Source organism: Acinonyx jubatus, chromosome C1, assembly GCF_027475565.1.
Source record: "Acinonyx jubatus isolate Ajub_Pintada_27869175 chromosome C1, VMU_Ajub_asm_v1.0, whole genome shotgun sequence".
NCBI lineage: Eukaryota > Metazoa > Chordata > Mammalia > Carnivora > Felidae > Acinonyx > Acinonyx jubatus.
Window position 1 is genome coordinate 3,813,665 of NC_069381.1, and position 22,827 is coordinate 3,836,491.

Consider the following 22,827-nt stretch of genomic DNA (forward strand, 5'->3'; position numbering starts at 1 on the left):
TTTGGTCTGCACGATACCCCGTTTTAAGGAATGACCCTCCCAACCCCATGTGTGGGAAGGCCGCCCACGATTACGGGCAGAGCACTCTAGTGGCGCGCTCACAGATGACATGTGACCCACGGTGTGCAAACCACCGTCTCCCCTGGGACTCCAGCCATGGTTCCCTCTGGAGAGGTTGTCTCTGCTCAGAAGACAGGAGCTGCCCAAGCCAGCCGGGAGCCCCAGGGGCCACCTGCCACTCCAGGGAGAACCCGAGGTCAAGGCCAGCCCAGGAGAGACTGGCGGAGATGAGGGTGGGGAGGACCCAGACCTCCAGGTGGAGACAGGCTGACGGAAGGCAGCCCCACTCCCACCGGAGCTGAGTTGTCAGGAAAAGCCCTTGAAGGCTTTCTGTGCTAAAGAATTGCCCCCAAAGCTGTCCCTGTCCTAATCCCCAGAACCTGAGAAATGTGTGACTTCACATGGCAAGAGGGACTTTGGGGGCATGATTAATTAAGCTAAGGACCTTCAGGTGAGGAAAGTGCCCTGGACTCCATAGGCGGGCCTGGTGGGGGACCCAGGAGGGTCAGAGGGAAGCTCAGGTGACCACAAAGCAAAACAGATCCTCCCCCACGCAGCCCTGCCCACACCTCGACTTCGGCCCAGTGAGACGGACCGTGGACTTCGGACCTCCAGAACTGAAAGAGAAGAACTCTGTGTCGTCCTGAGCCACCCAGCACGTGGTACCATTACAAAAGCCACAGGACACACAGGTGCGCTTCTGAGCAGTGGAGGCCTGACACCCAGCAGGAGGGCCACCTGCCCAAGAGACCTTCTGGGAGGCTCCCAGGGCCAGCTGCTGGGCTTCCCACGGGCACGGCTGCCACCTGTCCTGTACTGGCCAGCCACCTGCATAAAGGGATCTATTTTCCCGTGTCCTTGGTACCTGGCTCATCATCAGAACTCAAAAAATTTTCATAAAATCTAACTGAAGTCTCAATAAAGTTGACTCCCTTTTTTTTTTTTTTTTTTTAGGGAAAACGTCTTCCCATGCACTTGTTATAAAACTGGGACATTGGGGCGCCTGGGTGGCTCAGTCGGTTAAGTGTCTGACTTCGGCTCAGGTCACGATATCACAATCCGTGAGTTCGAGCCCTGCATTGGGCTCTGTGCTGACAGCTCAGAGCCTGGAGCCTGTTTCAGATTCTGTGTCTCCCTCTCTCTCTGACCCTCCCCCATTCATACTCTGTCTCTCTCTGTCTCAAAAATAATAAATAAACGTTAAAAAAAAATAAAAAAAAACCGGGACATTAATTCATACCGAGCAAGCGCCGCGACAGCCTGAAGCTCGCCGTGTAGGAAGGCCTTCCTGCCTCAGGTAAAGCGTCGCCTCTGAATGGGGCCTCTGCACGCTGCCTGTAGTGTCTGCCCAGCTCTGGGGCCGTGCCCCCTTGCAGGCCACTGAAGACCCTGCCCACTTGGCCCAGATTCCTGACCGGGCACCTCCTTCCCCTCCTGCCGGCGACCGCACTTGGCCGGCAGGTGCCGAGGAACACTCGCGTTCTGGTCCACCTGGCAGGGAACGCGCATCCACGGGAGTGCCCCCGGCACAGCAGGACCCACACCGGGCAGAAAGGCATCTGCTCTGAAGGGAACAGCCACCCAACCAAAACAGTGAGCTGGGCAGGTGGAGGTAGACAGCGACAGTCCAAGTGGGCGGTGGAGGGAGAGAGGACACTGGAGACACAGGCTCCTGGGGGTGGAGACCAGGCAGGCACAGAACTCTCCCCTTCCTCCCAACCCCCACAGAACAGCTGCCACCTGACCCTCCCCCACTCCACCACCCCTCTGCCTTTGCTACAGTCCCTCATAGATACCATGACCTCTCTGCTCCCCTCAACACACATACACAAGGCCCCTAGAAAACCCACACACATCCTTAGAAGTCAGATCCGATGCCACTTCCGCAGGGTGGGCACCCCCAGCCCCCTCCAGTGGCTCCCCCACAAGGGAGCCTGTCACAGAAGTCACCAGGCTCCCTGAGGCTCCCCATCTCTCTTGTCCTGCAAGACTGAGCTCAGTGAGGTCAGGGCTAGGTCCTCAGTGAACACCTTTCCAATGACGAAGTATAATTAAATTGTGCCGTGCAGGAATCAAGGCGGCTACAGAGGAAAGACAGAAGGACCTCTGGGGTTGGAGGAAACAATAAAGAGAAAACATCGAGGGCTCCGTGCTTCGAGCCTAGGGAAAGGGCTCTCTGGGGGAAAAACCATACAAGAAAACGCACCAGTTTTCACGAGTTCCCACAGTGAGCTGGGCCCTCTCAAGCCTTTCCACGTGTGTTATTCCAGCAACTGTGTAGATAAATATCACGGACGAGGACAGTGAGACTCAGGTTAAAGGGCCAGGCCAAAGTCACACAGCTGGTCGTATATGACCATTACAATCGAAGCCAATGAGACACCAGCCGAGGACCCAGGCTTACCCCCACTGCCCTCAGGCTTCAGGGAAGTCTCCTGCCCTCCCTGCATCTGTCTCCCACCTGTAAGATGAGAGGGCTGGGAGGTTTCCTAGAGGGCTCTGCTTCTGCTCACCTATTCCGTTCCAGTGCATGCAATGGTGAAGACCCGCCAAGTGCCCTGTTGTTAAGAATCTAAAAATCCGGGGCACCTGGGTGGCTCAGTCAGTTGAGCATCTGATTCTTGATTTCAGCTCAGGTCATGATCTCGCAGTTCGTGAGTCTGAACCCCATGTCCAGGCACTGACAGCATGGGGCCTGCTTGGGATTCTCTCTCTGCCCCTCCCCCACCCTGTCTCTCTGTCTCTCTCTCTCTCTCAAAAATAAACCTAAAAAAAAAAAAAAATCTAAAAATCCAGTGGGAGCAAGAGTGAGCAGCACACAGAAGATGAGCCTAATCAAGTCTCTGTTTTTGTTGGGGAGAGGGGGGTGAGGGGACAGAAAGAAAAGGGGGCTTGGGTGCTGAACAGGGCAAGCTGGGACAGAGTTTCCCAATGGTTTACCAGAGAAAGACGGGCAGGAGCCACGAGGTGCTGTGCAGGCTGAGGGAAACTTCTTTCCAAGAAGTGAACAAGATTTGGGGTGCCTGAGACCAAAAAGCTTTGGGAAGGTTTTCTGGGAGCAAGTGAGGTCTAGTTAAGCGCTGCCTTGAATTTGCTCATTCAAGCAATCTTCTTTGCATACCTACCACGCGCCAGGGCCTGGAGACACCGCCCTGAAGGTAGCAGACCAGCTCCCTGCCCTCACGGGATGGATCTGGTGTGAAGCAGAAAGACAGGAGATAAGTTAGCACACAACGAAGGCAGGGTGTGATCTATGAAAATGACAGAGGTGGTGAGGGTGCAGCGAGCTGGGATGGAGACTGGGTTGGAAGTGGAGCCGGCTGTCCACAATCACAGGACACACGCAACACGGAGACCCAACCCCTCTGAGAATGCAGCGGTCTTCTACGGAGACAGGCGGTGGGGACATGTGCACAGGTGGGGCCTCTGACTCATTAGGAGCGCTTAGGAGAGCAAGCATGCGGGAGGGGCCCAGGTGGTCAGCTCTTAAGTCGGTCAGGAAGTCAGCGACACGGACAGCGGAAGGGAAGGCAGGACCAGCAGGGCAGACAGAACCTCCTGCAAGAGCCAGAGTCTCGCAATCTCCGCTGGGCGGCGGCTCTGGGATGCACCAGCAGGGGACGAGGGCCCGACCCGGGAACAAACACCCTGCAGGAGTCCCCCAATGCTGTCCGGCCGGGGAAGGGCAGCGGGATGCCGAGTGCAGTGGGCCTACGTTCATCAGGGTCTCAGCAAAGCCCAGGTCGTCCGCACCGCGCTCTCGTCTTAAGCCGAGCGGCTGCTGACGGACGCCAGGGCCAAGGGCAGAGGGCGCGCAGGGTGAGCCTCAAGGAGCCCCACTGGAACCCCGGGCCGCACCAAGGGTCAAGACAGGGGGCGGGATGCCACTGACGCGGGCTCCCTGTCCCCGCGGAGGGACGCACGGAGCACCCCTAGCCCGGGCCCCAGCCCGCTCCGCCGCCCGCAGCGCCCCGGGCCCCGTCCAACCTCCCCCGCGGCGCCAGCCAGCGTGGTTCCGCCCGCCGCGGACTGCGTTACCTAGGAGACGGGCCCGCTGCCCGCCGCGGCCGTGCCCGGCGCGCCGAGGCCCAAGCTATTGAGGAAGTGCCCCCACGACCGACCCAGAGCCCCGCCGGTGCCCTCGGGAGCCCGCCGGAGCCGCAGGCCTAGAAGACAGAGGACCGGCAGAGGGTCGCCCAGTCCGCCACCACCGCGGGAGTAGCCTCGGCAGGCGGCGCGCCGCGCGCTCGCGCCCGGAGCCCGCCCCGCGTCAGCGTTGCTGGCAGGCCCGAGGGACCAATCAGAGCCCCAGTCCAGGAGCACCGCTCCCGTAGCGCCAGCCAATCGGCGCAGCCGCGGGCCCGTCCTGATTTGCATGGCCGACGACCCCTTCAGCCAATTGGAATATGACTGACGTGAAGGCCAACCAATGAGAAGACAGTAGAGGCGTGGCCCAGGGCGTCCCACGAGGTGAGGATGCTGCAGGCGGAACCTGGCCGAGCGAGCGGGATTCGGGGGCGCTAAAGTCGCCGGGGCAGGGCGGGAAGGAAGATCCGGAGCGGGGCACAGGATTCGGAGCTGGAGCCCCCAGGTGAGTGCAGGGGGACCCCGGCGGGCCGCGCTGGCCACCGCCGTGCGCCGGGAGAGCAGCGGCGGGCACCCGCGAGGCCCGCGCTGATTCTCCATCTCCTCTTCCACAGCGCGTCCCCGCGCCCGCCTCCGTCCTCACCTCCTCTCCAGCCGGCTCACCTCCTTCTCCATCATCTCCCTTCCCCCATCCCGCCCGACCTTTCAGCTCCCATCCCCGACCCCTGCCCCAAACTTCATCCCTCCCCTCGTCCGGGTGCCTTCCTCCCCACCTCTGCCCCCTCCCCTTCCTGCAGCCTCGCCTCCCCCTGCCCCCAGCCTTCCTTCCCATCCCTTCCCGCGGCCTCTGCGCAGCCCCATCCGAGCGCGCCTGGCCACGGACCTCCCCATCTCTTCTCCTTATTGCTTCTGAAGGCTCATCCTGCCTCTCTCTCCCGATCCTTGTTCCCATCCTCCCATCCAGTCTGCTCCCAGCCCCTACATCTCTCTCGGTGGGCGCTCTCCCCCCACCTTGCAGGTCCCCAGGTCCTTGGCACTTCCTTCCTGCACCAGTTCCTCGGGCTACCTACACACCCAACCCCACCCCACCCCACTCCACCCCGTGCCTAAGCCCCTTCCCCATCTTCAGCTTCTCTTCTTTCCCTACCTCCCTACCTGCTGCTGCTCCCGCAGGATGCAGAGACCCAGAAGCTGCACCGTTTCGTGCTGCGGTAGCAGCAGCCAGAGTACCTGCCCACCTTGCCACCCTCCCACCCAGTCACACCCTGGCTCCGCTCCTCCTGGGGCTTATCCTGGGGGATCCCGTGGGGGACTGCACTTCACCTAGAGCATCCTGGGGGGCTCCAGGTGGGAAGCCCCTTAGCACCCTTTCCTGCCTTCCTCCCTGGCCACCATCTCCCTCCCCACCCCACCCCCACTTTCCTGTTCAGCCTCACTTTGTGATTCAGCATTTTCGGGGTTGGTAACTTTCTTTGCCTCCTGGCCTGACAGAACTCGACTGCGGGGCTGAAGGCTGGGGGTCTTGACCCTGCAGTTAGTTACAAGGGCCACCTTAGGAAAGAGACCCGAGCTGCCTGGTGGGGACATGGGTGGGGAGCAGGGGACCCGCCAGTGGGGGCTGCCTTCTCTCCCCTTCATTTGTCTGTCCTGTGTTGAACCGCATCCAAGGGGAGATGACATAAGTAATAGCTCTTGGGGAAATGGGCTATTAGCATTTATGGAAATTAATACATCCACATCTGAAGAGTGAGAACACCAAGTTCAGGCCACAGCTCTCCCAGGGTCTGTCGTTTCGGGGTTTCTTCTTTCTCTGCAACTTCTCCTCCCCCTCAAAAATGCCATCCCCCTTCCAGTGCCAAGAGCAAGCTCCCACTCTGCTAACACATTGCAGGGTTGGGGGACCTGCGTGTGGAGAGTCCCATCTGCCCTCCTGGTTGTTGCTTGGAAAAGCATCCACCTGCAGAGCCAGGCTTATGTGCAGTTCCTGGGCTCCTGCCCATGTGCTGTCTCAGTGAGGGGCCCAGAGGGCATTGGCTCCCCAGGTTGCGTCCATGGGAACACTCCAGATCCACACCCAGCCTCAGTGGCAGTGATGGTGTTTGGGCTGCAGCTCGTTCCTGCCTGGAAAGCAACCCTGGGGGAGGCCTCCCGTATACAACTGAGGTTCAGCTGTTGTGTTTCTCTCTCCCCTGCCAGTTGCCAGACTCTGTAGACACTCCTCGGCACCCCCCCCCCCAGGACTGAGCCAGGCCGTGGGGGATGGGAGGGGGGGGTTATGAAAAATGTGAAACCCAGGTCTTGTGCTCAAAACCCTTTGGGTCTGAATGTGGAGCCTGGTTGGGAAGAATTGGGCACAAAAGTGATTGCACACCACAGGTGTGGCGAAACGGGATACCACTTCCTGCCTTGCGAGGGTCCCAGCCGGCCATGCGCTCTGGGAGCCTGAGGGACGAGTGAGCTCTGTGGATGGGGACAGCCTGAGAGGCTGGCTTTCTTTGCCAACGATCTCCAAATGATTCAGGAGGAAGTGAGTGGCACAAGTTTTGATTTGGCAGTTTCCAGTAGGGGCTCAGAGGCGGGGGGGGGGGGGGGGGGGCTCCTCCAGACTTTCTGTTAGTTGGTGCTGGGTCCAAGGCAACCGGACACCTCAGAGTGGCGAAGGAAGGCCTCCTCTTTATTGGAACCTGTGTCACGCGTTTCGTTTCCGGGGACTCCGGCTGAAAGCAGCACGTGTTTAGTCCTTGACGACATTCTCAGTGACCTTCATGTCACCAAAGGTCCCAGAGAAGAGTGATCTCCTGGAGTCCCTGAATAACAGGGCAGGGCAGTGGCAGCTGCAGGTGGCACTTGGGGAGGACCATCTCTGAAGGTGTGGGGGGCCAGAAACACTGAGCCTCCCTCCATCCCCTCTCCCAGCAGCCAGGGGGTCTCACCTCATAGAGGCGAAAGGTCTTGGCCATCTTCCCCCCTAAGGGAGTCCACGGAAGCCCAGAGGCAGAGACTTCTCCAAGGTCACCGAGGGCAGGGGTGGATCCAGACCCTTCACACCCCACTAATGGAAGCCCAGGTCATCTTCCCCTCTCCCAATCGGAAGAAGCCAGCACCCTGTGATGTGCCCAACCATTGGATTCAGCTGCCCTTTGGTTAGGCCACTCTGAGATGTTGCTGACATGTATAGAGGAAACCAGTGCCCTGGGGTGTGTCTGAGTCACTGGGGAGCTGTTGTGGGGGGCGGGGGGGAATGTCATCAACCACAGAGAATTCTAGTGATACCATCCTGCTTGGCCTGGCACGTCCCCAGAGCCAGGGCGCCATGGTTCCAAAGAGGTCATCAAAGAGAAGGCAAGGGGCCAAGGCACCTGGCAAGATGAAAAGAGAGAAGAGTCTTAGGTCATCCTGGGCCTGCACTTTGGACCTTGCTCTGTGACAGATCTTTGTAAATCACCCTACAAGGTGGGCTGGTTAGCCAGGATGGGGAAACTGAGGCACAGAAGGGTGGAAAGACTGACCCAGCCTCCTAACTCCTAAAGAAACCTTGATTCTGTTCCTGCTGTGCCAAGACTCTGAGACAGGTACCACCCCTCCCCCTTCCCACCAAGCTCCGGAAATGCCGGAAATCCCCGCCCCCTCCCCTGCCCCGAGCTCACACACACAGATGGGTCTCAGATCCACAGCAGGGTCAGCGTTCAATCCCAGCTCCCAAGGGACATGGAAACCCACCCTTTTCACGAAGGGGAGCCTAACACACTCTGCCCTCCATTCACTCCAGGTCCTGCCTTTCTCTGGAGCACTCTGTGAGCAGAGGTGGTCCTTGGCCGACCTCTCTTGGCTCAGCCACTTCAGGGGAGGAAGAGGGAACAGGGCCTCCCCAGGAGAGAGAGCACCCCTGGGACCAGATGGTGACCCACCTGGTCATACTGTCTCTGTGGGGTAGCTTGAGGCTTCCATTCAGCCTGCCCTTGGCAGGTAGGAGAGTCTCCCTGCCGGGTGGGCGTGAACAGCTGCCGTGTCTTCTTACACTTTACCACTTCCTGTGGGGCTCAGCTGAGAGCTGGCCTTCCTCTCCCTGTATCCCCAGGATGAGCTCTGGGCCCAGTGCCCCCCAGCCATGAGGGTGCCCCACAGCCACACCCAGCTTTCTAACTCATAGCCCCACAGGATGTGGTCTCAGGAGGCTCTCCCTGCTCTGCCAAATCATCACCACGTACTTAACCCTGGAGACCTTGGCATGCGTGTGGGCTTGTGTGTGTCCCTCGTAGCACAGCCAGTCCCCCAACACCTGTCTTGCCCACATCCCTGGCCCCTGCCTCCCTTGCCCTCCCCCTTGCAGCCAGCCTGCTTCTCTCTCACCCCAGCACACAGGCACCTGCAGAGTTGGCTCTCGATGTTGTGCGGGGTACAGATAAAATAAGATTGGGGCAAGAGAAGAAGCGGAAAGGGGGGACTATCTCCTCCAGCTTCGTACCCATGCTGCAGACTCAGTTTGGTCATTTTCTCCACGGAGATCTTGGGCCCTGGCTGCTGGGCAGTCATCTACCTGGAGGCTGAAAGCTAGGCAATGCCCTACTTCTCAGATCCCTGCCCCGAGTTCAAGACAGAGCAGCAAAGTGTTCGTCACTAGGCCAGTTTCCCCAGTGAATGAGCACATAAATACCGAGCACATAAAGACCCCTAAATACCGGGTCTTGTCCACAGGGCTCTTGGTCACCAGTCTGGCCCGTGGACCCTGGTGGGAAGCTGGCTCCGCATCTCCCTCAGTCTCTGGCTCTCGCCTTCTCAGCCATCTGGCTTCACTCTCTTTCTGGATTGGCAAAACGAGACTATGTGAGTAAAAGCATAGGGACGATCCATGTCTCATAGCAGGGTGTCCGGTCAATGTCGGCTACCCTGCCACCTTCCAAATGATCGCTCTACCTGGAGCCCAGGGGGCTCCCTGGAAGGCTTGAGCAGTGACTCGGGTCCCCTTTTGAGTGACTTCATGATCCCCCCAGGGCTGCTCAGAATGGGCCCAGCCAGCCACTTCCATGGGGAGGGGGTGCCGTCCCGTTGCCATTGCAGAGAAGAGCCTCTCTGTGAATGGAGGGACGCACCTCGTCCTGTCCTCCCTTACCTCAGGCCTCCTGGAGGGCCAGGCCAGTCTGCCCGGCGCCTGTCTGCACACCCGCACACCCTTGCAGTGGGCACTGGGGGGGCTGCTGAGCCGCTGTCTGAGCGTACCCACTCCCCGTCACCGCAGCATGTTTCCATGTTCCCTCGGCAGCTGGGGGATCCTTCGGAGCAAACTCCAGCCCTGATGCCCACAAGCTGTCAAATGCAGCCAAGGGCAGAAGGATCTAGAATTCTGCCTGCGAGCCATGCTTTCCTGAACGCTCTGTGGTGGCAGGGCCTCCCTGGGAACAGTGCCCTTCCCGCCCCTTCTAGATGGAAGAAAATCGGCTATACTAGAAGGCACGAGCAAGGAGATTCTGATTCTCCAGCTTCACTGGTAGCTGTGCACACAGTGTGACTGCAGAGCGGGGAAGCAGGGGGCTCCGGGGGTCCCAGGGCTCCAGATGTGCCAAGGGCCATGGGCGCACACACCAGAACCGCAGGGAGGGGCACCCGAAAACAGTCCCCCAAGGGTCCTGATGAGGCTCCATCTTTCGCCAGCACTGGTCCAGGGGTTCTGAGACCTCACTTTGAGAAACACTCCCAGCTTGTTGTGTTTATCGGTGAACTTGCGGCTCTCGCTTTTCCCTAAGGCAGCTCACAGGGAAGCTTCGGTCATTGGAGGCTCCGATGCCAAGGGCACCCTGGGGCTTCCTCGAGTCTCAGGAATGCGTGAAGCCCACTTCTCCAGGAGTGACCTGCTACACCTGTGTCATCTGTGACCTCAAATCCTGCTTTTATCTTGACAAGCGTGACAGGGTGTCATTGTCAGTAGCGTCGTGGTCCTCTCGGAATGAGGTTTGTTGGTTGGGGATGCTGACGGTCCGTGCACTTGTCTGATGGAAGCCAGGCTCTACAGAGGAGCGGGCTCTGTCCCTCTGGTCTCATCCTGTGGCATCTCGCCTCCCCCATCTCGGTAGCCTGTCTCCCACCTCTGCTCCTGGCTTCTTCTCCCCGTCCCCCCAGCCCCGGGGGTATTGCCTTTCCCTCTCAATGAGAAGAAGGTATTTTTAGTCACCCTGGCCAGGAGGTGTTCAGGTGTCAGGGACAGCAGGCCCGGAGCCATCTCTGTCCCTTTGCTCCTACAAAGGACACATGATACCCGGAACAGAATTGCAAATCCCAACCCAAAACGGCCACCTTTCTTCAGGGCCACAGGCAAGCTTTGACTTTCCTGGAGCAGCAGACCCCTCCCCGTTTACACCTGTTGGAGAAGGGAGCCAGGGGTGACTGGGGGCGGGGGGGGAGTAGGGGGTCCCAGCTGCCCCGGCCAGGGCACTTTGGAGGCACCGGGTTGCCCCCTCACTGTGCTTCCCCTTCATGCTCAAAGATGGGTTTAGGAGAGGCCACCAGGGCACGCGGGGCATCTGCTGGGGGACGTGCACCCACTGTCCTAACAAAAGGATTTGTTTGCATGAGATGCGTCAACCATCCCAGGCCTGATGTCACAGCCCGAGCAGCTGTGCTTGCCCGTAGGAGATGTTGTGCTCCCAACCCCGGCTCTGTGCAGTCGCGGCCTGTGCCGGGAAGTTACCTGTTCCTTCGCTGTCCCAAAAAGGTGTGGATGAGGCCACATCGGCTGGGGGAGAAGACGTGGGGTCCGGGACACATGGGTGCCCCTTGGGCCACAACAGAAGTGTCTTCAGGCCGGGCAGGTGCCACCAGACAGCATGCATCCTATGTGGTCAGGAAGAGACGTGAGGCTGAAGCCGGAGTGTCAGGGGGACGTAGGACGGGGCACCATTCTGGGCAGGGAAAGCTGGATACAGAAAGATGAGGGACGGGGTGCCTGGGGGGCTCAGTTGGTTAAGTGCCCGGCTCTCGTTTTCCACTCAGGTCATGATCTCACGGTTCGTGAGTTCTAGCCCCACATCAGGCTCTGGGCTGACGGTACAGAGCCTGCTTGGGGTTGTCTCTCTCTCCCTCTCTCTCTGTGCCCCCCCCCCCAACTCACTCACTCTCTTTCAAAATAAATAAAGAAACTTAAAAAAAAAAAAAGTGCAGGGACAGCGAGAGGTACTGGCATGACCTCAGGGAAAGGACACTGGGCCAAGCGAGGAAGCGTCTAGGGGGCTGCTCATCTTTAGAAGATGTTTCCTGCCTCTTCTGTGGGGCTGAGCTGGGTCATTCATACAGTGTGGGGAGAGGGAAGCTGACCAGGTCCTATGAGCGCCCCCAGCCCTGCCTTGAGGGCCCCTCAGGTATCTACCACCTTCCCAAACACGCACATTCACACAGCCCAGGCTGCATCTCACCCATGCTTGGAAGGTTCTGGCAAAGCCCACAGAGTGCCCCTGGGAGGGCTGCAGAAAAGAGGGTTTCTCCCCACCCTCCTGCAGGCTGGTAACCATGGTAACCGCTGGAGGTGCCCAGCCACCTGCTGGGCTGTATGGGTGTGGGGGCCTGGCTGGGCCCCATGGTATGCCCACGTGGGTCCCGGGGTAGCAGCCTGTGTGAACAGTAGGAGAGGGGGCGGCGGGTGCAGCCCAGGCTCTCACCCAGCACTCTGCACGCAAAGGCATCACAAGCCAGGGGGCCCTTCCCCCAGCCCCTCACAGAGACGAGGGCGCCTGTCCCCCCCGCTCGGCCAGAATCCCTGGTCTCTAACACAGCCCCAGTGTGAGCAGGCACTGTAACTAATACAGGGCTTTATTTCACTCGGCATTGCTCCTCCAGCCAGTGGGCGTCAGCAAAGTCCCTTCAGGCCCCTCAGTCTGGTGCCCTGTAGTCCAGCGACCCCACTTTAGGAAGAAGGAACCAAGGCTCGGGGAGGAATCCTACCTGTTGGCTCCTGACCGCTGACCTGTGTTGGGTCCCTGAGCCGCCTCGCTAGCCTCCTATATGCCTCTGCACTCCATAGTGGCCACTGTGGCTGGTGTCTGGGCCCTCCTAGACCGTGTGCCCACGAGGACAGGGCATGTCTGTGTCATCACCGCTGCAGCCCCCAGCTCAGCCCTCAGGGGGGACGCGCCAAAGCAGGCTGTCAGCGACCATCAGGAACAGTGGACACTCCCAGAGGGCAGGGCAGGGTGGACAATGGCACACGGAGCTCCCGTTCGCCCAGCTGGATGCACCCTCTGCCGAGCTGGGCACGGGTGCAAAAACGTGGCCCACGGACCTGGAACAGTCAGAGAAGGGAACCCTCTGGGCAGAAACCGAACCTGTGCCATGGTCCCTGGGACCCCGCTCCATGCATTGGACCGTCCTTAGAGGAGGGGCCCACCCATCATGGGGGCTACTCTTGCAACCCCAGCCCAGGCCTTCCCACTTCCTGAGCCAGACAGCCTGTGCCTCGTTCTCCAGGGAAATGCTCGTTTCCCTGTATGTGTTGGTGAAATTGCCTGATGCCAGGGCATCGCCCCCCGCTCCCCCCACATGGGCCCCAAGCTCACTCGCCTGCCCTGGGCTGACCTCACAGTCTCCCGAGTGCCCACAGTCCCTTGAAGCAGCACACTCCGTGCCTCAGAGGCCAGACTCACCACCCGACTCCCTCACGGCATCCGTGCCCAGGGCTCAGAGCTGCAGAGACAGGTAAATGCCACCGTCCAGATGAGTCCGTGAGTTCCCTGTGGCTCAGGAATGAAGTCGCGCCTCCCGCCCTGGCACTGCCCTCCACCAGGACTGCTTTTGGGGCTCCCCTTCTGCCCACTCCTCCACCCCAGGAACCTCCAGAGGCTCCACTTGGAGGAGCTGAGCTGCGGCACACTCCCCACCTCATGGGCTCTGGGTCCTTACGCTGAAACCATGGGACCAAGCCTGGGCTCCCTGGGGGCGGGCAGAGGCCACCCCCACTGCGGGCTCCCTCGTTTCTTCTCCCCCATACTGGCTACCCGCCAGCAGATCTTCCCCCAAAGTGTCTTACCCACCACTGGATCCAGGGCACGATCCTGGCACACCCTGAACACCAGGCAGTGCCCCAGGGGGGGTCAGGGCAGCCACGGCCTCTGGGCCTGGCACCCAGCCAGAGACGGCGGCACGAGGGGACTGAACCTGCATGCTGAGACAGCTGCGGTCCTGGGGCCGGCAGCACCGGCTGATGGCCACAGCCTCCCAGCCGCCTGGCGTCTGAACGGACGGCCTCTGTCCTGCAGCCCCTCAGCCTCCCGGAACAGACCACATGTTCAGTGGCCAGCAGCCAGGATGCCCCTCGTGTTTTTACAGCCAAGCCACTTAATTATGTGGAGATAATTCCTCCTAACTGCAGACACTGTCCCAGGGCATCCGGATTGAGTGGTCCCAGGTGGCAGGTAGAGAAGGCCATGGCCCCACCAGCAGATTTGCAGGGGAGCTGAGGGCCCGGCAGTTGGGGGGGGGGGGGGCACCTGAATAGCTGAACGCCTTTTGTTGTGCTGTGAGAAAGAGCTGGCACTTCATCTGGATGTTGGAAGATGATGTTGATGGTGACATGGTGATGATGGGGATGATGGTGGTGGTGATGGTGATAGTGGGGATGACTGTAGGGATGGGGGTGATGGTGGGGATAACAGTGGCGATGGGGATAGTGATGGTGGTGATGGGGAGGATGATAATGGGGGTGATGGTGGGGATGGCAGTGGTGATGGGGGTGATGATGGTGGTGCTGGGGAGGATGATGATGGGGGTGATGGGGGTGATGGTGGGGATAACAGTGGTGATGGGGATAGTGATGGTGGTGATGGGGAGGACGATAATGGGGGTGATGGTGGGGATGGCAGTGGTGATGGGGGTGATGATGGTGGTGCTGGGGAGGATGATGATGGGGGTGATGGTGGGGATAACAGTGGCGATGGGGATGGCAATGGTGGTAATGGGGAGGATGATAATGGGGGTGATGGTGGGGATGGCAGTGGTGATGGGGGTGATGGTGGGGATAACAGTGGCGATGGGGATGGTGATGGTGGTGATGGGGAGGACGATAATGGGGGTGATGGTGGGGATGGCAGTGGTGATGGGGGTGATGATGGTGGTGCTGGGGAGGATGATGATGGGGGTGATGGTGGGGATAACAGTGGTCATGGGGATGGTGATGGTGGTGATGGGGAGGATGATGATGGGGGTGATGGTGGGGATAACAGTGGTGATGGGGATGGCAATGGTGGTGATGGGGAGGACAATAATGGGGGTGATGGTGGGGATGGCAGTGGTGATAGAGGTGATGGTGGGGATAACAGTGGCGATGGGGATGGTGATGGTGGTGATGGGGAGGACGATAATGGGGGTGATGGTGGGGATGGCAGTGGTGATGGGGGTGATGATGGTGGTGCTGGGGAGGATGATGATGGGGGTGATGGGGGTGATGGTGGGGATAACAGTGGTCATGGTGATGGTGGTGATGGGGAGGATGATGATGGGGGTGATGGTGGGGATAACAGTGGTGATGGGGATGGCAATGGTGGTGATGGGGAGGACAATAATGGGGGTGATGGTGGGGATGGCAGTGGTGATAGAGGTGATGGTGGGGATAACAGTGGCGATGGGGATGGTGATGGTGGTGATGGGGAGGATGATAATGGGGGTGATGGGGTGATGGTGGGGATAACAGTGGTGATGGGGATGGTGGTTATGAAGATAGTGATGGTGGTCATGACGATGGGGTTAATGGTGAGGATGATGGCAGCAACGATCGCTGTCACTGTCATTATTTGTACCAGAGCTGCCTTTGTCCAATAACAGCCCTGCTCTTTGTCAGGCCCCTGGTTAAACCTGGCACGCATTTGCTCTTAATCCTCCCGCCACCCCAGGATTGGGTAATATGATTCTCTGCGCCTCACGGGGGAGAATAGGCACCATGCCTCGCTCGGGTCATGCAACCAGAGGACGGAGGTAGGATATGACCTCAGAGGACTCCCGATCCTGTGTCCCAGACCAACCTCGTGACGGGGCAGGGGCACGCCCCTGGCCTCACTCCTGGTCTAGGGTCATCAGGATCCCTGGTCCAGGTCAGCACACAGGGAAACCCCAGGAAGGCGCCGCCCGGCCCCCAGCTGGCCACCCTTGCTCCAGCTCCATTGATGAGGAGGTGAGAACTGGCCCTGGCAGAGCACCACCCCCACCCCCGACCCTGTGGGATTCCCAGGCTGCCACCGGAGCCTTTCCCTGCGTTGTGCACCCAGGCCGTCCTCACCAGAAAGGGGACTGAATCTGAAGCAGCAACAGGGTGGCTGGGAAGAGGGACCCCTCCCCTGTCACCTGTCTGCTTTCCCTTCTGCCAGCGGAGACGTGGGAGCTCTCCACAGTCCTCACCCAATTATGGGGGACGCTCACTGCCAGTGACTGCGTTACACCCTATTGGGTTTCCATCATTCACTTAAATATGATTTCCTTAGGGGTTTAGCGGCTGTAGTGAGGTTTGTGTGTGTCTAGGTTTATTTGCTGTCTTGAACCTCTAGGATATATTTAGCAGTAGGATTTCTGGATCCCAGGCTATAGATCTGTAATACCCCGGTTGTTTCACCAGAAGATTGTGCCGTGTAGCCCAGAAGTAGCAACATCTGAATGGAGTAGCTTCATCGTAGCCTCACCAACAATGGGTATTCTCATTTAAAACTATTTTTCCCTGTGAATTATGATCACCAAGGCACGGCGCCTGGTGACTGTCTTCTGCATAGCTCTTAATTCAGCAGAGCCTTTAATGGATGTGCTGGGGTAAAGCTGGCTTTCAAATTGCTAGTGTGGTGCTGCACGGGCAAGATATTAATCTTCCATGCCTCCGTCATGTGGTGCTAGGACCGTAATCCTCTTTGAAACCATTTGTTATTTATTCCTACAGCCCCCTGGAGAGCGGGGAGAGCCCCAGGAGCCTGCTCACAGATGCTAATGCAGGGAGAGCTGTAGAAATATCCCTGTAGACTCCCCGCCCCCACTCCTGACCAGGGTGTGGAGCTAAGCCAGGGCTGGGGACACGGGGCTCCAGCACCCCCCCACCAGGTGGTCTCCCCTCCCCCAAGAGAAGGCTGTTCCTCTGCCTCCCGTACAGCCTACTGAGATCCCAAGGCTTAAAGGGTTCGGTGGTGGGTATGTCAGTTTCCTAGGGCTCCCAGAACAAATTACCACAAATATGGAGGCTCAAAATAGCTGTATTTACTCTCTCGCAGATCTGAAAGCTACAAGTCTGCAACCAGGGTGTGGGCAGGGCTCATTCCCTTTGGAGGCCCCAAGGAAGCGCCTGCTCCAGGCCTGTCTCCCAGCTCCTGGTGCTGCCAGTGACGTTCCCAGGTTTCTAGATGTGTCATCTGCCCCCACCTTCACATCTCCTTCTTTCTGTGTCTGAATCTTCTTCTCTTCTTACAAAGACACCTGTCACTGGGTTAAGGGCTCCCCCCACCCTCCCAATCCAGAGTGACCTCATCACTGGATCCCTACCTTAATTACGTCTGCAAAGACCCTGTTGTCATATAAGATCATACTCTGGAATTAATACTTTGACCTTTTGGGGGGGGGGCGGGTACACACCTCAACCTGCTGCAGTGGGGTTCTGCCCCCAATGTCCACCCGCACCCCCAGTGCCCTACAGAGGGTTCTATGACTTTCTTTCTAGCCTCCTGTTTATTTTCCCCTTGGCGAAGATCACATGTCAGGTGTTGCTGGCTGGGGGTGAGAGTTCACAAGGACCCCGGAGTGGGGGCACAAGGGAGAGGGGGTTGTGTCAAAGGCCCACGGTTACACCGGAACTAGGGCTTCATGCTGTCAAGCATGGGGTCTTCCCCAGCTGCATCTGCCGGCTTACTGGGAAGGCAGAACCCCCCCCCGCCCAACCAGGTTTGGCTCAGCAGCCCGGAGAGGCTGTGGGAAGCCCAGGCCCTCCTTCTAGAGCTGACCTGAGGGTGACAAGGTGAGCAGGTAAGACAGGGCCATGTGTCTCATTGACGGTGGATGGGAGGCACTCAGGTAAACCCCCTTTTCAGGATGCCAGCCTGAGAGGGGGCCCTGGATCTGTCAGACATGCTGCTCAGCCAGAATTCTGCTTCTCAGGATCCTGCTTCCCCTCTGCAGCTGGAACCAGGATCTGGCCCCCAACTTCCAAGGATCACTATCGAGATGCACCTGAGAGTGAGGTTAAGAGCTACCGTCCAGGGATCCGACCCCCACTGTGTGTGAAATCGGCACACGGTCGGTGCAGACGGCCAGCCTGGAGCTGCGCCAGGCACTGTGCTAAGCACAAGGGAGGGGGACTGGCTGGACATGATGGCCAGAGTGTCCCAGTGCGGGGCTGGCCCAGAGTAGGTGGCTCCGGTCCCCACAGCCCAGGACCAGCCTCCCCACCTCCGATGTTGCTGCAGAAACTCACATCAGTGAGCAAGATGGCAACAGCCACTGCTCCCCAAACAGGCTGCACAGGGGGTGACTTCCTGCAGGGCTCCAGAGGGGAAGAGACCTCAGCCCCACCTGGGGGAGGGCCAGGTGCCCAGGGAACACAAGACAATGCCAGCGTGGCCACTTCATGTGGACAGACTGTGAAATTGCCCATCTGGGAACACCAGGAAGCTGGGGTCCCTCCTCCTCCCGTCCTGGGGTGTAAGCGGTTAAAACGCACCCCTGTGCCACGAAGCTTGGAGCAGCTCCATCCATCGGTGGATGCCACCTCGGCTCCCTCCTGTGTCAGCTGCTCTGACTGCTGAGTCAGGCTCTGAGACGCAGTAATCAGTGCTCATGGCTGTAACCACCGGCAGAATTGCCTGTTTCCTTCCCGTCCCTGGAACTCTCTGTTTTCCTGCCTCCGCTCAGTTAGGACTTGAGCCGTTTGTGAGAGATGTTTTCTTTATGGTCTCTTATCATGGATACCCCCAAAAGAGAGGGGGAAGCCAGGCCCTCCCAAGGACACTGTGCAACACCGTTACTCTTGCCATCGCAGGGGACGGGGCTGGGGGGGGGGGGGCTCCGGGCCCCTCCCCTACCTTGAGCAGCCCCTTGATTCATTGATTACCCTGCTGAGAGGTGGACGCGCGCCAGCCAGGTCCTCGCAACCCTGCAGCTGCAGCCGCGGCCTAGAGGGGCTGGAGATGCTACGGCTGTGATGGCCATAGGGTGTCCTTAGCTCGGTGCAGTCTGTGGGTTGCCCGGCCACCCCCAAGGGGGCCGCTGCCTCACCCCGTATCCCCACTCTAGCACCGGTGAGGAGGGAATCCTGAAGGGGAGCCATTGAGACCTGCAGGCTTTCTACTTGGCGTGAAGGGCAGGGCTTGGGTTTTGCAAGGGAAATGACCCCCTAGTCTGGTCCTGCTGTAGGAAGCTGCACCCCCCCCCCAGCCCCCACCCCTTGCAGGACTGCCAGCACCAGGGACAGATCTCCCGTGTTCCCCGTGCATAATCTTTAAGCCTCTCCTCTCGGAAGGACCAGATCAGCTGGTCCTGACCCCAGAATTGGTGAGAACCCTCCTTGCCCAGCCCCATGATCTCACACTGCGTGTAACTCCCACCCAGGAGGGGCTGCCCCTTGGGAACTCAGGCCTTGGGCTGCCTCGTGGGGAGATGCCTGTGGCCTCGATCATGGTCTGGTTCCCCTGAGGGAGGCACTGGGGCAGCCCTGCCATTCCTCTGGGAGCGGGTGCAGCTGGAGCTGTAGAGACAGGAAATTGGCCTTGGCCAGGGCCCAGAAGGAAGAAAGCAACAGCGCCCCTGGGTGTGCTTCATCCCCAGGGAGGTAGGAGCAGATCCAACCCCCTCTGCCTCCCTCCAGAAGTGTGGGACACGCTGCGTCTGTTTGAAATGCGCCGTGGCTGAATGTGCACTTCCCCTGAAGACGAGCCCAAGGGTCTAGGTGGCATCGTGTGCTTCTCAAGCCCTTCTGGCCACCCCACACCCCTGTGGGGACCCTGGGCCCTCGGTCTTTACCTGCCCCGTTGGCATCTACTTTTTAGAGCAGAAGGAGGCTGCCCACGGGGTGGCCTGGGACATCAGTGCCTTCTACACGTGGGAAGGTCAGCACTACCCGTCTGGCCTGCGCGGGGCGGAGTGTCTGGCCTCTGGAAGGCGAGGCCTTTTCCCAGCATCTCTGGGTACCCAAGCACCAGCAGGCTACGGGCCACTTGGCTACTGGGTGGCGTGGGCCCATGTGTGTGCATGTACGTGTGAGTGTGTGTGCGCACGCACACGCACACACCCCTTCAGATCTGCTTTCTGCTTCCCGTGCCTACACCCCCCTCCCCGAGCTTCTCACCAGGGCTGGCCTGGAACACGGCGTCCACCGGGGCAGTGCGGGGGGGGGGGGGGGGTTGGTGGTGTTCTGGTCTCTCCCTAGATTCTCTTGATAAACTTCCTGTAAGATGAGAAACCCCTGACACACTTTCCCAAAAGCGGATGTAAAATTAGTTTCAAAGGCAAGCAAGAACCGCACGATGTCCTGGAACTCACATTCGCCCTGGGCTTCTGCTGTGGAGTCCACATGCCCTCTCCTGGGACTGCTGGGATGAGATTTTGCCGGGATGTCAGAGACACTCTCTCGCACTCGGCTCTCTGTCTGTCTCTCTTTGGCAAGATTTCCCACGCTTCAGTCACTGGCCAGCCATCTCAGGATCTGGGTTATACGTGCACACTTCCAAGCCCGTTTCTGCGTTTATATTTTTCCCTTAAGCTTTTTTTTTTTAAATAAGCTTATTTTGAAATGAATTTTGCTGCTCCTGCAAAAAAGAGAAATCCAGCATTACTTGTCATAGTTTGGAGATAACTAGAAAAGAAGTAGGTAGATGTTGGATTCAAGAACGATCTCAAGGGGCACCTGGGTGGCTCAGTTGGTTGAGTGTCCAACTTTGGCTCAGGTCATGATCTCACGGTCCATGAGTTCGAGCCCCGCGTCGGGCTCTGTGCTGACAGCTCGCAGCCTGGAGTCTGCTCAGATTCCGTGTCTCCCTTTCTCTCTGCCCCTACCCTGCTTGCTCTCTCTCTCTTTCAAGAATAAATAAACGTTTAAAAACCATTTTTTTTAATCTCAAGTGTGATCAGGACATGCAGACTTTGACTGTCTCTGCCTTAGGGGATGTGGGATGAGCCCTTGCTTGCCTTCTGGAGATTCGGGGGTGTTCCAGTCACCCCATCCCCTAGGTCACAGGCAGGCTACTCATGTTCTCAAGGGCAAGCTGAGGAGTCCCTCCTGCCCCTGCTCTGGTGAATATGAGAGATGGGGAAGCCTTGGGGCATCAGCCCCATATATATATATATCTCCTTGTTGGATTTAGGCTCCGGGGCAGAGGGCAGTTATTGGGGAGGGGGTGCCCAGGGGCAGGGCTGGCATTCAAGTGTTGAAGACTTAGACGAGAAAACTATAGGGAGCGTTCTCCAGAAATCATCGTGGATTTGGGGGCAAAATGGCATAAGGTTGTCATTCAGAGTGTTGGCTTTGCAGTTAGGCAGACCCGTCCTAGCTCTTTGCCTCTTAGAGTTGTGTGACTCTAGGTAGGTCTCTGAGAGGACGCAGATGGTACAGGAGTTAGAAATGGAAAGTGCGAGCTGCCTCCCCACTGTTTCCCACCCCCGGGGTAACCCTGAAAATACTGCGGGGTGACCCGTCTAGGCCTGGGGACCTACCGTTGGACCCTGAGGCTGGTGAAGGCCCTGGCAGATGGGGAGACGTAGCGGTCCCCCGAGGCAACAGCAAGAACGAGGACGGGACTGCCATGGGCACAGGGGCATGAGGGAAGAGGCAAGCAGTTGGCCCCAAGGTCAGATGTGCCAGAAAAGAGGTGCAGGCAGGTGGGCCCAAGGTCAGGTGTGCAGGAGGTTCAGAGAGGAGAGAGAAGACTGGAAAAGTAGGCAGGGCTGGCCGTGAGTGGTTCAGCATGCAAAGCTGAGGTGCTTGGACCTGACAGAGAAGGCCCTGGGCAGCCATTGAGGCCTTTAGGGAAAGGCATGATGTGATAGGTCCCTGGGTGGGCAGCAGGAACAGGACTCTGGTGACAGGGGAATGACCATAGTCCAGGCAGGCACTCCCAAGGCCAGCGGTGGAAATGGGCAAGAGAGGGAATGTTCCAAGGGATGCTCATGTGGACAGAGCCCACAGAGCTGGGAGTAGGAACCTGTGCTCGGGGCAGAGGGGTGACATGGAGGCACGGCTAGCCGTGGGGCTCATGGTGGCGGCCAGAGCTGAAGCTCGCGGGGTGGGGGTGGGGGGTGGGGGGAGGGGCAAAGTAGTGTCCTGGAGGGTCGTTCAGGGGAAAGGCTCCACGAGTAGAACACTGGAAGCAAGAGTGCTTGGAGGAAGAGGAGCAGCCTGGGGTGCAGGTGGAGGTGACAGAGTTGGGGAGGTGATGGAGGTGATACAGGTGCAGGGGGCAGAGGTGATGCGGATGTGTGCGTGTGTGTGTATATGTGTGTCTTCACGCCCGTGCACGCGTGCCCCTGAGGCGCCCGGCTCTCCGCACGCTTCAGGAACCCAGCATCGTCCTGCTGGGGGTCCAGACCTGGTGGAGACTCAAGTCCGGCTACAGTCTGAGATGCTGACCAGGGCCCGTGCAGGCTGCACTGTGGCACCGGGCGGCCCCTCGGAGGAGCAGCTGGAAGAGGATGTGCTCTCACCTCACCACTCACCACCCTGCTCGTTTCGGCCTCGTGGGGAGTCCGTGTTGACTAGAAGGAAAGCACCGCCCGATCGGAGCAGCAGGACATGCCTGGTGCGTTCAGCCTGTCCTGGCAGGAGGGTCGCCCCGGGGAACGAGGCAGCCCCGGTCCCGCCACGGGGGGCTCGCCATCAAGTTGGGAGACAGCCAGGGGAACAATCACGAGCTCTGAAGGAGAGACACGCGCTGACATGTGACAGACGGGTCACTTTGGAGAGAGCGCTCCAGGACACTGCCTCTAGAGATGTGACGTTTGAGAGGGACACAAAGGAAGAGCGTGCCAGGCAGAGAGACAGCACCTGCAAAGGCCCTGCGGTACAAGAGAGGAAACCGCTCCAGCCAGGGACTGAGGAGCAGGAGAGGACACCACCAGCCTCTCACCTGGATGTCCAGTGGGCAGAAATCAAGAGTGGGTCACCCAACCGAGGGAGCCCCCCAGGCGCCCCAGTGGCGCTTCCTCTATCCACGCCACTAAGAGGACACATTGTACCCCATCCATTCAAAGTCCAACTTGCAGGGCAGGACCTTGAAGGCCCAGCCTTTTCTCCGGGACTGCGCAGGTCACCGTGTCCAGGAGAGTGAGGTGTGGCATCTCTGGCCTGCTGTTTTCATCAGGTAGAGGCTCTGGCGGTGTGCGAGGGCAGGTGGCCTTACGGCGGAGGACGCTCTCCAGGTGCATTGCTCCTCCGCACTAATCAGGAGCATCACAAGCAGGGTTTAAAAATACTATGCTTATTTCATTTCAGTGCAGGAGCGAGAAAGAGAACGTACAGCCTGTATGAGCAACTCACATCAAAAATAAATGAGGCAAAAAGAGTAACCAAAAATAGTACGGCATCGGAGGCAGCAGCCTGTGTCCCTCGGCCAGCTGTCCCCGGCGAGCGGCATCGCAGAGAGCGGCCGGGAGGACGGCTTTGCGTGCTTATTCCGGAACAGATTAATCAGGCCTGCAATCCGATGACAGATCAGAATTACTAGCAAAGTAAGAGCAGGATAATTACTCGGG

At 58.9% G+C, this 22,827-nt stretch overlaps 2 protein-coding genes across 9 annotated transcripts in view; one reads left to right on the forward strand and one right to left on the reverse strand.

Annotated features, from left to right (window-relative positions):
• The window catches only part of NPHP4 (nephrocystin 4), a 111,824-nt gene extending 107,485 nt beyond the window's left edge, over positions 1-4,339 (reverse strand). For 3 of the 5 annotated variants that reach the window (XM_027060606.2, XM_027060607.2, XM_027060602.2), the window contains exons 1-2: positions 4,099-4,338; positions 3,186-3,253 (exon numbers count right to left, since the gene is read on the reverse strand). The gene's annotated coding sequence lies outside the window, so the exon portion shown is untranslated. Of the gene's footprint in view, positions 1-3,181; positions 3,254-4,098 lie in introns of all 5 variants that reach the window. The other 2 variants (XM_027060603.2, XM_027060605.2) reach the window with 2 other exon arrangements.
• A 154-nt stretch (positions 4,340-4,493) lies between these two features.
• The window catches only part of KCNAB2 (potassium voltage-gated channel subfamily A regulatory beta subunit 2), an 86,194-nt gene continuing 67,860 nt past the window's right edge, over positions 4,494-22,827 (forward strand). For all 4 annotated transcript variants that reach the window (XM_027060613.2, XM_027060617.2, XM_027060616.2 and 1 more), the window contains exon 1: positions 4,494-4,651. The gene's annotated coding sequence lies outside the window, so the exon portion shown is untranslated. The remainder of the gene's footprint in view (positions 4,652-22,827) is intronic.